We start from the raw sequence: 14,552 nt of genomic DNA on the forward strand, positions 1-14,552 counted from the left end.
GTCCAACTGTAAGTGGAGCTATTGGCATACTCATTGACACTGTGGCCCATTTTGCTGAAATACCCATGGACCAAGCTGCACTAGCCTCACCCTAATAGCCAACTGCCTGTGTGGCTACACTCACAGCATCATATGACAATTTTGAAAATTTGAAAATTCCTCCACATAAGCATCTATATCTAAGGGCAGATAAACTCTCCCTGTCTGGACGATGCTTCACAGAAAATTGGAAATCTGCAAGTTCTACAACCCATCGGAATCCTGTTGCCTTCAGCTTAGTGATTGTCAGTACATAAGTAAGCGGATTATCGTCACTACACTGAAGAAGGGCGCATAGTGCGCTCCAACACTGACTGATGCACATCAGTCCATTGAATAGGTGTACTGGAAGGGACACTGTTAGTTTTTCCTCAGTGTTTGTTGTGTTCTGCTGAGTTTCAGTGTTCAAAGGGCATTGGGAAAATCATACAACAAACTAACAATACAAGATAATCCATTTATATATTACCAATAGTAGTTTAACAGTCCTGGTATTGCTCTTAGCTCACCTTTTTAGGGCTCTCAGAGCAGCTGTATCCGCTGGGATCATTCTGCTTCCGTCAGCAGAAACAATCCTGCCCAGGTATCTCACTTCTGGTTTGAAGAGGTCACATTTTCTGATAATTCAAAAATGATAAATACACAGTTTGGACATCCATTTAAATCTAATGTGCCGAGCTCTGCATGTTTTCTTTGTCATCTCAGGGAACAGCTGATGCTGAAGTACCTGGTCTGAGGAGGTAGTGTCAAAGGTGCTAAAGCAGGGTTGAGTCGGGACGAGTTGGTACCAATGGAAAAAACGCAGTAGTGGGCGCTACAGGCCTGAGCAATACTGCATGTAGGGAACCTTGCCGTCTTACCTCCACTGTACTGTCACCTTGTTCAAAGGCCCTTTCTGCTCTCTAACATGTGCTTTACAACCGTAGAGAACAGCAGCTTGTTTTAACCTGTTACCATCCACCTATTTCGCCCTGTGCACAATGGTTGGACATACCCAAATGGCATTGCTTATTATAAGAGGATATTACAGCCCACATGCAAGTGTGATGCATCATGAAGGCACACACACACACACACACACACACGCACGCACGTGCATTACTCGGCCTTGATCCACAGCTCGGTACTACACCGTCCCAGGCGCGGAGGCGCGGAGGAGGAGCAGAGGATTCTTCTTCTCTTATCTGTGCAGGATGGCTCACCGTGGGGGCGTCACGCCCTGGCGCTCGGGAACAACTCCATATACGGGCAAGATCCGGGACTAGGATCGCAACCAGTTCATGACTCATCCATCCTGCTGCCTCGGAGGGAGACCACGCCTGCTTCACCATGAATAACACTGCATAGTCTTAAACTTTTGTCTTGCTCTTGGCTTCAGCTCGTAAGACACACCGCTGTGCTCCGCTGACCTAGGCGCCAAGACCCAGATATCTGTTGTTGCACATTTCTAGAAATCTCTGTATCAGGGCAATAAACCTTTCTACTTGGAACCGTCGTTTCTCCTGGTCATCTCTCTCCGATGCATGAACACGCAGAAGGGCACAAGACGCCAAACCCCTTCAATCATTAGAAAGCTTAGGCCTTCTAGTTTCTGCAGATGTGCACATGAACACTGTCAGGGCTTCATTACTTACACTACAGATGCCCAAATATAAACAAAACATCCTTCTTTTAGTCTCGCCTGAATATTGTCAATCTGTAATGGTCCTGAGCATGACATACTTCATTGTGTGCTTATGCTGTTCACTGTACATGATGTTTATCTTGTTGACAATAACTGTGTAAAGTTTAAGATCTCTGGGAACAGGCATTTTGGTGCTGTTGACCTTTTTGTATCAAAAAGTATACAGTGATCCCTCGCTATAACGCGGTTCACTTTTCGCGGTCTCGCTGCTTCGCGGATTTTCATCATGCATTGTGTTCTGCATTCTGATTGGCTAAACAGTCTCTCCGCGTCTTCTCTACCTGTGTGTCAATAACGTTATGGATTAATATGTACACGTACGTAAAACCGCTTGCAAAATTGAAGTTTGCGAGGCCGGTGAGAGTGCGCGTGTGAGCTGCGGGAGACGCCGGTGAGAACGGCGCGCGTGAGAGGCCGGTGAGAGCGGCGCGCGTGAGAGGCCGGTGAGAGCGCGCGTGTGAGCTGCGGGAGAGGCCGGTGAGAGCGGCGCGCGTGAGCTTCAATGTTTTATGGAGTATATCATTGTATAACAACTGTAAAAAAATAAAGGTTTCTACTTCGCGGATTTCGACTCCCGCGGGTTCTTCTTGGAACGTAACCCCCGCGATAAACGAGGGATCACTGTATTCGGAACAAGTGATCCAAATATGTGCCAACAATTTTAGCTCCTCTATGATCATAAAACATACATTTTGATGTTTTGTAGGCCACTAATACCTATTATAACTGCTAAAAACAATGTATGTTAAAATATGTAAGTATGAGTTTACCCATGAATTTCCCATATAGAGGTGAAAATAAATAAAAATAATAATAATAATATTTTTATTTTATTTTTGTATTGGTATAATAATACATATATCTAACAAAATGCGCGTCCAAAAGGCTAATAAAAATCAGAAAACGTTATGCGTAAAATCTAGTCGCCTCCTGCCCAAAAATCTGTCTCTTTACAGCCGTTACGCATGTGAATACAGAGGATTCTGTGTGTGGGACCCCTAAGTCCCGCCCAGCATTCTAAAGCTATTCTTATTGGCTAGAATAATATGTCAATCAAAGTTCGCTAAGTCACTGCTAACTTTAGCTATGTGGCTAAAAACAAGTTAGCTTTGCGCGTCGGAAGCTGCGCATTTTTGTCGTCCGGAGGCTGTAGAGAACAAACCCGTGGACAAAAACATGGTCTCATGTGGTCTCATTCTGTAGGTAACAATCTGACGAAAAGATCGATGCCAAACACCATCTTATAAGTCAAACAGGTCATTTGTTATGGACGGAGAAATGCGCCGGACGGGCCTTAATCCTGAATATCATCAGAGAAGAAAACTTTGTTTACTTGACAATATCTCGAAATCGGAAAACTTCAGGAAAAATACAAGTGGATATTGTTTTTCAATGGTTCCTTATGGACAGACTGAGCAAAGGATGTACAGAATTAAAGCTGTTTCGTTCGTCATAAACAGCAAACAGGTAGGACATGCGTTTGTAAAAGTTGAGACTTTCTCACAAACTATTGGCAATTGCTTCTTGGGGCATATCATTCAATCAATGACATATTCGTTTTGTTGAGAAAATAAGCTTTAAAATGATGTATGGCTTGCTGGTTTTGACCACGGAAATAAAAGTGATGATGTAAGAGAATGTTTGAGGTATGGAAAATGCGCAACGGCGCGCAGGTGGATGGTAACAGATTAAAGGTGCACTGAAGACCACTCCAGACCAATACAATACAGAATTCACGTTTTTGATTATTAAAGGTGGTATGGACGATTTTTTTCAGCAAATTTTTTATCATATTTCCTCGTGGCGTGGATAAATCATTTGTCCTGCCACGTATCAATCATAAAACGCACCTATCGCTCACCTGCAGCCGCGTGTGGTTCGTGCCCACGTTTCTGCGTGCCTAAGCGCATGGATCTATCATAATATAGTTCCCTCAGTGTACGGGGCAAAATGAAGACGGAGAAAGACAGTTCGAGCTGACGCAGAAGTAGACAGAAATCTATGGGAGACGAGCGATGCGCTCCGTTGCGCTAATAAACAAACGCACGTGTGTGTTGTATCAGTCCGCACGGGGGAGTGCGCATGCGCACTTCCGCCTGCGTTCTCAAATCGCCGAAAAATCGTCCATACCGCCTTTAAAGTTAGTTAGAAATATAGGTTGTCATTGAATCACATAGTGAGCTAGTTTGTGTGCAATGGATCCAGACAAAGCAATGAAGACCAGTGGCATTGGCCAGAGGAGCATCTGTCTGTGCCCAAAGTTTTTGTGAAGCTACAACAGCGATAAAGGAAAAATGGGACTATTACAGAAGAATGTGTGAATCTGTGGCTGTTTTGGATCATTTCTGCTGGATATCAAGGATGTTTCTTCAGGAAAGATGTGGATTTGACAATTCTGGCACACAGCTTTATTATGATTATCTGTCTGACAAGGACGTTGTTATTGTGAGTATCTCTTCATATGTGTGCGTTTTGTGTAGTAAAGCATTAAATGCTTGCAGTAGAGCTGTCATAGGACTTGTCACTCATTCAAACGGTTTCAATCAAATAAATTACAGTAGTAGTAGTAGTAGTAGTAGTAAATAAGGCAAATAAGATAAATATGTGAAGGAAAAAACATGGCTCACTGAGTTTGTTCTTACAGTGTTTCAAATACAGGCATTTATATAAAATATGAATAAACAATGTTGGTCTAGGCTTGTTTCCAAAATGTGAAAATATGACAAAAATTGCAATTGGTATAATATTTTTTAAAATATATTAGTCGTTGTCAATTAAATATTGTGGATGTTTTCAAGTCTGCTTGCCTACTCACACTACTGGTATTGGCTGGATCTTAGAGTAAGGGATGCGATTACAGCTGCATGCCATGTGAAATGTTAATCAGCAATAGTTCAGCCTGTGTGGCAGTGAAGTTTCTCAGATCCATCTGAAGGCTTGTGCCGGGATTGACACTAGAACTAAACCAGGACTTGACAAGGACTGATACAAATTGAAACAGGAGGACTTCGGGTGTGATTTTGAAAGGAAAGGAAAGAATGTTCTGACATTTCTGTTCAGGCAAAAAATAGCCTCCCGAGCTAAGCCTAATGGCCCCTTCAGACCACGGTGTCAAAAGCGTCGAGTTTACATTCAAAGTCTATGTAAAAACGCATCGAACGCCTCCTGCGTTTTCTACGGCGCGATTTTTGTGCTACGCACGACCCGGAAGAAGACCCAAAACAAACCCCGCAAGATAAAAAAAAATCCTTAAGACGCAGCTCTTGTAGCAAATAATGATATTGACTAAACTCTGCTCACCTCTGAAGTATATGTGGGTCCCAGACAAGCCCATAGCCTCCGCTTTTGGACTTTGTAAAGTTAATAAACCAAAGCCATGGTCCGCCATTAAACTCCATTTATACCACGAGAAAAGCAACACAGCACAATTCCTCCACTGCGCATGTGCGCAGGACAACTCAAACGCACGTCTGCTGGTGAGTGTATTTTACGGACGTGCGTCCGGGGCGTCTGTCTTCAAATATACAGGCGTGCAACTTCTGCGTCGGCCGCGAATTTGACGCCGCGGTATGTACGTAGCTTTACATGGGGTTACCCCCCATGAGTCCGAAGGTTTGCTAGTCCGAAGGTTCACAAGTCCGAAGGTTTTAAAGGTTCACTAGTCCGAAGGTTCACTAGTCCGAAGGTTCGCTAGTCCGAAGGTTCACTGGTCGAAAGTTCGCTAGTCCGAAGGTTCATTGGTCCAAAGGTTCACTGGTCCGAAGGTTCACTAGTCCGAAAGTTCCTCATAGGGCTAAAGTGAAAGTGCAGACGGCATCGGGATGTAGTCAGTCTGTAAAATGCGCACGAAGCACGAAGACACGCACTGGGGCTCGTCACGTTTAATGTACCAGCTGCTCACAGGTGGCACCGCAAGTTGTACTGTGTATATTCAAATAACAAGGGAACATATCGAATCCTCCGCTTTATGCCCTCATTTGATCATAAGAAAAATGCGTGAACAGAATCTTCCGTTCTATAAGATAAGATAATCCTTTATAGTCCCACATGGGGAAATTTCATTGGTGCAACGCAGGAAGATACAGAGGCAGATACAGAAGAAAAGAACAGATCATTTATAGGAAGTCTGAAAAACACTTTCAGTAGAAGCTCTCCTATAAACAAAAACTCCCATAGACAAATAAATAAATACATAAATACCATTGCATGTGATCACGACAGTAATTGCACATGAATATGTGTCACGACGGCACATGGATTGCACATGAATCACAACAGTAATTGCACATATGACGGAATTGCACATGGTTAGGTCAGTATTGCGAGTGTTCAGAACTAACAGTGTTTGTTATAAAGTCTGACAGCAGCAGGAAGGAAAGACCTATGAAACCTCTCCTTCCCACAGCGAGGGTGGATCAGTCTCTCACTGAAGCTGCTCTCCAGAGCGGACAGAGTGTCCTGCAGTGGGTGAGACTCATGGTCAAGCATAGATGTGAATCTAGCCAGGACCCTTCTGTCCCCCACCTCCTGCCACGAGTCCAGAGCACAGCCCAGGACGGAGCTGGACTTCTTGATGACTTTGTCCAGTCTCTTCCTCTCCCTCTCTGTGATGCTGCTGCTCCAGCAGGCCACACCGTACAGGAGGGCTGATGCCACCACAGAGTCGTAGAAGGTCTTCAGGAGTGGCCCTGTCACTCCAAAAGTCTCCTCAGGAGAGGAGTCTCCTCAGGAGGTAGAGCCGACTCTGGCTCTTCCTGTACAGTGCGTCTGTGTGAGTCCAGTCCAGTTTGTGGTTCAGATGAACACCCAGGTTCTTGTATGAGTCCACTCTCTCAATGTCCCGTCCCTGGATGTTCACTGGTGAGGGGGCAGTGGGGTGGCGTCTGCGGAAATCCACCACCATCTCCTTGGTCTTCCCCGCGTTGATGAGGAGGTGGTTCCGCTGACACCAGCAAACTGCAGTCCATGGCTGAGCTCACGGTGGAGCGGAGGCGGTCCAGGACCAGCCGCTCCAGTGTCTTCATCAGATGGGACGTGAGAGCCACTGGCCTGAAGCTGTTGAAGTCTTTGGCGCGCGGTGTCTTAGGCACAGGTACCAGACAGGAGGTCTTCCAGACCTGTGGTACCACCCTCAGCTTCAGGCTCATGTTGAAGACATGCTCCATAATTCCACACAGTTCATCTGCGCAGGACCTAAGGAGCCTGGGGCTGATGCCGTCAGGTCATGCTGCCTTCCTCACTTTAATCCTCTTCAGCTCACTCCTCACCTGTGCAGCTGTGACAGTCAGTGGATGGCAGGGGGACTGTGTGCTGGGGGGATGGGTGAGTCCAGGCGAAGTGGGGAGCTGATGGTCCGGGGCAGAGAAGCGAAGAGGAACAGATGCAGGGCATTGTCCAGCTGTGGAAGAGGGAGCATGCAGCTGTGCAGGGGGAGGGGCGGGTGACCGATCAAATCTCAAGAAGCGAGCATTTAAATCACTCACCCACTGTAGATCCCCCTCTGTCTGGGCAGGGGGGATTTTGAAGCCCAAGATGGTTTTCAGGCTTCTCCACACTCCCTGAATGTTCTTTTGCTGCAGCTGCTCCTCCATCCTCCTCTTGTAGCCGGCCTTAGCCTGCCTGATCTCCCTCCTCAGCTCCTTCTGCACAGTCCTCAGCTCCTCCTTGTTCCCTGACCTGAAGGCTCTCTTCTTCTTCTTCAGCAGAGCTTTCAGTTCATGGTTAATCCATGGCTTGTTGTTTGGAAAACACCGCACCATCCGGGAGGGAACAAGGTTCTCAAAACAGAAGTTGATGTAGTCTGTGATGCACTCTGTGATGGTGTTGATGTCCTTCCCATGTGGGCCATAGAGCTCAGTCCAGACAGTGGTGCTGAAGCAGACCCTCAGAGCCTCCTTGCTCTCAGCAGACCACATCCTCACCTCACGGGACACCACAGGCTGCCTGCGCACGATGGGTTCATACACAGGCCTCAGATGTACAAGGTTGTGGTCCGAGCTGCCCAGGGGAGGGAGGGGGGAAGAGGAATAAGCCTCTTTGGTGTTGGCAAAAAACAAGTCCAATGTTGTGTGTTTGCAGCCTACAAGTGCAGGAGAGCAGTGCTTCACAAGCATTTTCAGCATTGGCAGACGGGGCCACATAGACTGCGATAAAAATCACATGTGAGAACTCCCGGGGCAGATAATATGGCCTCATGCCAATAGCCAATAGTTCAATATCCTTGTTACATAGCTGCTCTCTCACTGTGCAGTGTTCGGGTTTGGACCAGCTCGTGTTCACATACACAGCCAGACCTCCTCCTCTTTTCTTTCCGCATTCTTTTGTTCTGTCCGCCCGCAGCAGATGAAAATTGTCCAAACCTACAATAGAGTCTGGCATTTCTGCTGTTAACCAGGTCTCTGTGAAAATCAAGACGCTGCTGTCCATATAAATCCTCTGGGACCGCATGAGGAGAGCCGCAAGTAGAGCCCGTTGCGCGGACTCACACCTTCGGACTAGCGAACCTTCGGACCAGTGAACCTTCGGACTTGTGAACCTTAAAATTTCGGGAAAATTTTGGACCCGTGAACCTTCGGACTAGTGAACCTTTGGACTAGTGAACCTTAAAATTTCGGCCGTGGCTGGAGAGCCGCGGCGCGGTCAAATGGCCGCGCAGTTTCAGGGACCGCGGCATTTCCCTTATAGCCCGTTATAGTCTCATGGCTAACCCTAACCTTAACCCTAACCTTAACCCGGCGCGGTCTAAACCGGCGCTAAAACGCGGTCAAATAGCGGCACAGTTTCAGGAGCTGCGGCACGCGGCCGGCACAAAAATAACATGGCAGTTTCGGCCGCGGCACTGCAGACACTCCCTAAAATTTCGGGGATATTTCGAACCCGTGAACCTTCGGACTAGTGAACCTTCGGACTCGTGGGCAGCCACCTTACATGGTGCTTACTACAACCTCAGGCATGGGTCTCCAAGCTACAGCCCCCGCAACTGAAGGAGAGGATGGGCTGAAGGACGCAACGCTTGACCAAGTGATGAGCTTAGGGCTGAGATGGCTTCCATAAAAGCTGAAATAAATGAAAAAGATTTGCTCAAAAGGAGGTGGATGTGACCAGGGCTTTGCAGACAGTACAGTGCATGTCAGTTTCACCACATTTGTGAAGAACTCAAGAGGAGACCCCTTCGTCACTGCTTTGATTTTCCAGCCACTTTGGAGTAAATGTTGCTTGCTTTTGTACATCACCTCCAAAACCCAGTGGAAGCAGATGTGCTCCTTAAAGGCGTAATGGACGATTCTTCGCCGATTTGAGAACTCAGGCGGGAGTGCGCATGCGCACTCCATCCGTGCGGACGCATATAAAAGCAAAGCACGACGGATCGCATCTCTCATCTCCCGTAGATTTCCGTCTCTTCTGAGCCAGCTCAAACTGTCTTTCTCTGTCTTAATTGTGACGGAGCAGCGTAAATGCCGGTACATGTCGGCCTCGGTGAAACTGAGATAAACAGTGTTTTAGTTTTTTTTCCCCAAATTTGTGGTTTTCGTTTTTTTGCATTATGTGAAAGTTGAAGTTATAAAGGAGCCCCTCCGTGCTTCAGATAACAGTATTCATTACCTTAAAAGTACACATTAAGCTGTTAAAAATGGATAGCTTTCGTGTGCCGCGCGGGGGCGTTACCCTTTTTTCAGCAGCGTACTGTTGATCTTTTTCCACCAATCAGCTGCGAACCACATGGCTACAGCTACGTGTCCTCCGTGTACTCCTCTCATGGACTCCTCTCAAGAGACATTATTCATTCTCCAGACTTTCTCCAGAGCGTATGATTCCCTGGACTACATTGCAACGGAACTGAGGTACTTTTACTCTAAAGTATTGCTTTAACGCTGTGTTTTAAGGTGGTCCGGAGCAGACACAGCAATGCTAAGCTAACATGCTGCTTCAGTGCACTCTACATTATAAATATGGGCTTGAATTTAATATGACCACTTTCTGAATAATTAACATCACGTAGTGTCTTGAAACTAGCTGTTTGGCATGGTATAATGTCTGCATGCATGCTTTGTGTGTGTTTTATGGTGCTTTGCGTTAGTTTTCGTGGCTAAACCTGTGTTTATCTCCGGGCTGTGGGGCTAAGTTGGAAGCTAAACTTTGCTATCAACCTGTTATCGGGTTATTTTTCGGCGTTTTGTCCGTACAAATTGTATACTTATGTAGTATTTCTTCTTGACCCGTAGGTTGTGTGGGTTGTGCTTTGTGTGTTTTATGGTGCTTTGCGTTAGTTTTCGTGGCTAAACCGGCTGTTAGCTCCGAATAGAAAAAAAACTACAACTCCCGATACCACTTCTGGTCACGTGGCTTACGTACGTCGCACGTCAGGCACGCACTGCGTCACTCGAACCAATCACGCGCTTGCCTGGCCAATATCAGCTTCCTGTGTGTCTCTCCGTGCACGGTGTTGGGAGAGACGACAGGACGGCTGAACCAGGTAAGCTTTGCGAGTAAAACACACGCTTTTAATCACTTTAATGTGCGCCGGTTTTAAACTCGAGTGTATGTTCATAGACGCCTTATCAACCGCTGCCGATGCTGGATTTTTAGAGCGCAGGAAAGTCTGTCTGAATTGTCTGTCTGTATTTTCTTGTTGTTGTGTTACATATTGATTTGATTGTTGATATATTTATATATATATATTCATTACCCGTACCAACCGGTTATTTTATCTTAACGAAAGGTATTTATACAACAATAATTAACATCACGTAGTCTCTTGAAACTAGCTGTTTTGGGATGGTATTATGTCTGTATCTTCGTGTTTTTTACTGTTTTTACTGTTTTGTTTCACTTTTCAGAATTGGCTCTCAAAGCTGGATTTTATCAAAATCTATGCAGAAGATTTTGATAAAATCTTCTGCATAGATTAGATTAGATAGTACCTGCTGTAATGGCATTACAGCAGGTACTATTTATTACACATCATTTACTTAACTTCACTTTATTAAATGTACAATAAAGTGCAAATGCAGAATAGCAATTATAGATTGCTATAGATATTAGTATTATTTTGTCTTACGCTAGCTGTTTTTATTTTATCTTTATTTTCCTCCTCCATTCCTTATTGAGAAATGAGAGGTTCTGTGTATAGGAGTTTTTGTTTATAAGAGTTCTTCTATTAAGAGTATTTTCTTAAACTTCCTATAAGTTATCTGTCCTTTTCCTCTGTATCAACCTGCGTTGCAACAACTGACCCCGCGCGCAGAGGCGCGCCGACCCCGCGCGCAGAGGCGCACAGAGCGACTTTTCAGAACAGAGCGACGCGCGCCGGGTCAGCACAGAGCGGCGCGTGCGCAGCTTCCAAGGATCAAGAGTTATCAGCACTTCAGGTATTTATATTGAAACTCTCACATTGTGTTAAAAAAAAAAAATGTTAATGAGTGTTTTATGTTAAATAGTTAGCCATTTCTTAAATGTCCTGTTATTTGCGTACAGCTTTGATGCCAAGAGACCAGGTGTGGTTCTTGCAAAAAGTCACTGTGAAGCAGAACCTGTGGAATTTCAGCTACTATGCAATTCAGCAGTTCTGCCTCCGGTTGACAATCTCCATGTCCTGGTCCCACCAGGACTGAACATTGACAGGCAGACCTATCTGCATGAAAAAATCAGACCTTTCTGTACTGAGACATCACATGCCCAGCGCCGAGAGTCACAGCACAGAAGAGGATGTGGATGTGATCTCTGATGTAATTGGACTCTGATGGTGTACATATCATATCTATTATCTCATTAATTAATGATGTACATATCACCATTTCCTATTGCACTACATAACTTTATACCTTTTATATTTCATTATGTACATATCATGCCGTTTAGTGCTCAGTGTTCAATGTTTTGCTGTTTGTGTTGCACTGATTCACCTGTGAATTCTGTTCATTGACAAATGGCAATAAACCCTATTGCGATTCTGATTCTTGGATTATAAAAGGCCCTGAATAGCATCAAAGTTTTTCCATTTCAATATAGTAACTTCTAATTCAAGTTCAGTTCATATCAACAACAACACTCCTCTTGAGTCTTTAGTGACAGCTGTAGGGGGAAGGTGCTGTCAGTGTGACAGGGGGAGGACTGTCACAATTTTGTCCCGTACACTGAGGGAACTATATTATGATAGATCCATGCACTTAGACACAGGGAAACGTGCTGCTTTCCTGGGGACGACCCAGAACGAGGCTGAAGGTGTGCAGTAGGTGCATCCTCTGATTGATACGTGGCAGAACTAATCGGCAGTCCACGCCACGAGGAAATAAGACTCAGATTTGATGCAAAAAAATTGTCCATTACGCCTTTAAAAAAAGGTCAGGGATCATGAAGAAATCAGAGATGATCCAACATTATTGACACTTAAGGAGACATTTTCATTATTTTGTAACCTATTTGTTTTAAGCATTTACCTTCATTAATATGATGAAATCAAACTAAATATGGTAGCTACATAGCCTATATGTTTTAAGCAATGTCCTTTTTTATTGATATGCACTGCCAGTGCCAGATGCTGTTTTGTGTAAATGCCTGGGTAATGTAACAAACATTTTAGTTGTCATGGCAATGTATAATACATTGCACTAAGGATAATATTCTCATAGGCATCTATAACTTTAATTAATTCTATTTATTTATTTACTTATTTGTCACACAAACTTAGTAACCCCATATTGGCATTATGTTCATGCACCCTTTAAGGAAACCTTACACACGGGTAGCATAGCGGGTTATGTGTGGACACAACAACAGTGTGCATTGATGGGAACTGCGATTGGACCTCACCTTTTCCTCAGTTGATGACACTCTACAAACTGAACTTTTTCAGCCCAAAGTATATTTGAGATTGACTTTTTGATGTGACTTTGGCCTCAGCAATATTATAGAATGTCTTAGGTTGCTGATTATAATGACGTTATTTGTTGGAAGGTGACAGAACGTGCCTTTGTCTGCAAATACTGGTGTAATTATAGAGCCTGGCCGCACACACTGGAGGCAAATCCGATAAGTCAACCTTGTCTTATCAGTTATACAGGAAAAAGGGAGATAAGCAGAAGCACCGCCAGTAATGATGCTGTAGATCTGATTTGTCTAAATTAAACTGTGATGTGGGGCCCAAGGTCTCCCCTCCGTTCTCCCTTAATAGAAATGCGTACATGGTTCTGTTAGTGTAAGCCAGGACTGTATGGATCCTTTCAAACATTAGGGCTTAAATGCATTGATATATATGCATCTCACAACTTAAAATTAAAAGGACACTTTTTTTTAGTTAAATGGATTTGTGCTTGGAATTGCCCGTTACTGTATCTACCTCTGTATCTACCTGCGTTGCACCAATGAAATTTCCCCATGTGGGACAATAAAGGAATATCTTATCTCTTACTTTGTGGTTTTGCACTTGAGTTCTATTGACACTCATTAGAGACCAAAATTCTGCAAAACTCGAATAGAAGATAAAAACCTAATATTTAACTTTGCGATAGTAGAAACAAAAAAAATTATGGGTGTGCTTCTATGGCACACAGACCATCTTGGTCCTGGGCCTCCAATAGTTGAGTTGGACCGAGGCCCAGTTTCCCATGATTGTTGTTTGTTTAGTTTTTTGCGTTGCTTCCAGGGCACATTCTTATCGCTCTGCGCTGCTTTGCGGCAGCCCCACTGGTTACAGTGGGCCAGAGTGCCCATCTAAAGCACTGCTCTTTCAAAGCACAATCGTGTGATGCTGCAAACACAGTGAATAACAGCTTGACTGATGATTTGGTGTAAATGTAGCATGCGTAAGGACTGTGTGCTCCGTGTGTTTCGAAGCCTGCTCGTTAACGAGGATCATTACCTGCCGTGGCACCGGAGGACAGCGCGCTTCATTGTTGGATTGAAAGGCTTTTACCTGCGCATTGTATGTCAGAACGCTGTGCGTAATGTGCGGATTGTCCCATGGGTAGGGTTCAATTCAATTCAATTTATTTTTGTAACGCCCAAAATCACAACAGTTGCCTCTGAGGGCGACAGTGAAAAATGAATCAACAATGTCTGTGGTGGCGAGGGACAATGTCCCAAAGTCCTCTGTCCTTAGACCCTCTTTCTCAGCCAGGAAAAACTACAAAAAACCTCCTTGGGAAAAAGTAGAAACCTGGAGGAGTTCCAGAGTGAAGGAGAGATCTGACTCTCACAGACGGACGCGAGGGAGACTGGAGCTGGACCCACTTTTCAGGCAGATGAGGGACCATCAGTGTCGAGCTGGACCCACTCTTCAGGCAGATGAGGGACTGTCCATACGGGGCAGGGACCACTTCACCAGGAGAGGGGCATCTGGGTCCACAGGTCCTCAGGAGTGAGAAAAAGAAAAAGAAGGCGGTGAACAGTTTGCAAGTGGAATCAAAAATTAAATATTGTTTGATAGAATAAGTAGTCAGAAGAAGAGGATAGTGCTCAAGCTGTCATACTTCCCCCAGCATAGTTGCTCCTAGGGCAGCATAGCTGAAGCTGTGGGTTTATATTTCTGTTCCTAACTGGTCTGACCATAAGCGATTTTAAAGAGGAACGTTTTAAGCCTGGACTTAAATGAAGAGACTGTGTCAGCATATTTAACATGGATAGGGAGCTGATTCCATAACACAGGCGCTTGGTAGCTAAATGCTCTACCTCCTACTGTACTTTTAGAGACTCTTGGGACCACCAGAAGGCCAGCATTTTGAGAGCGAAGAGCTCCGTTTGGATGATATGAAAGGTGGACCTCGGTCTCATCCCAGGACATCTGTACCTTTGCTTAAGGCGAGTCTAAAGTCACGCTTTCATAAGCTAATTT

The sequence above is a fragment of the Eucyclogobius newberryi genome, unplaced genomic scaffold, assembly GCF_026437365.1.
Source record: "Eucyclogobius newberryi isolate DKJ021-1_F unplaced genomic scaffold, fEucNew1.0.hap1 SCAF_15, whole genome shotgun sequence".
NCBI classification, from domain to species: Eukaryota; Metazoa; Chordata; class Actinopteri; order Gobiiformes; family Gobiidae; genus Eucyclogobius; species Eucyclogobius newberryi.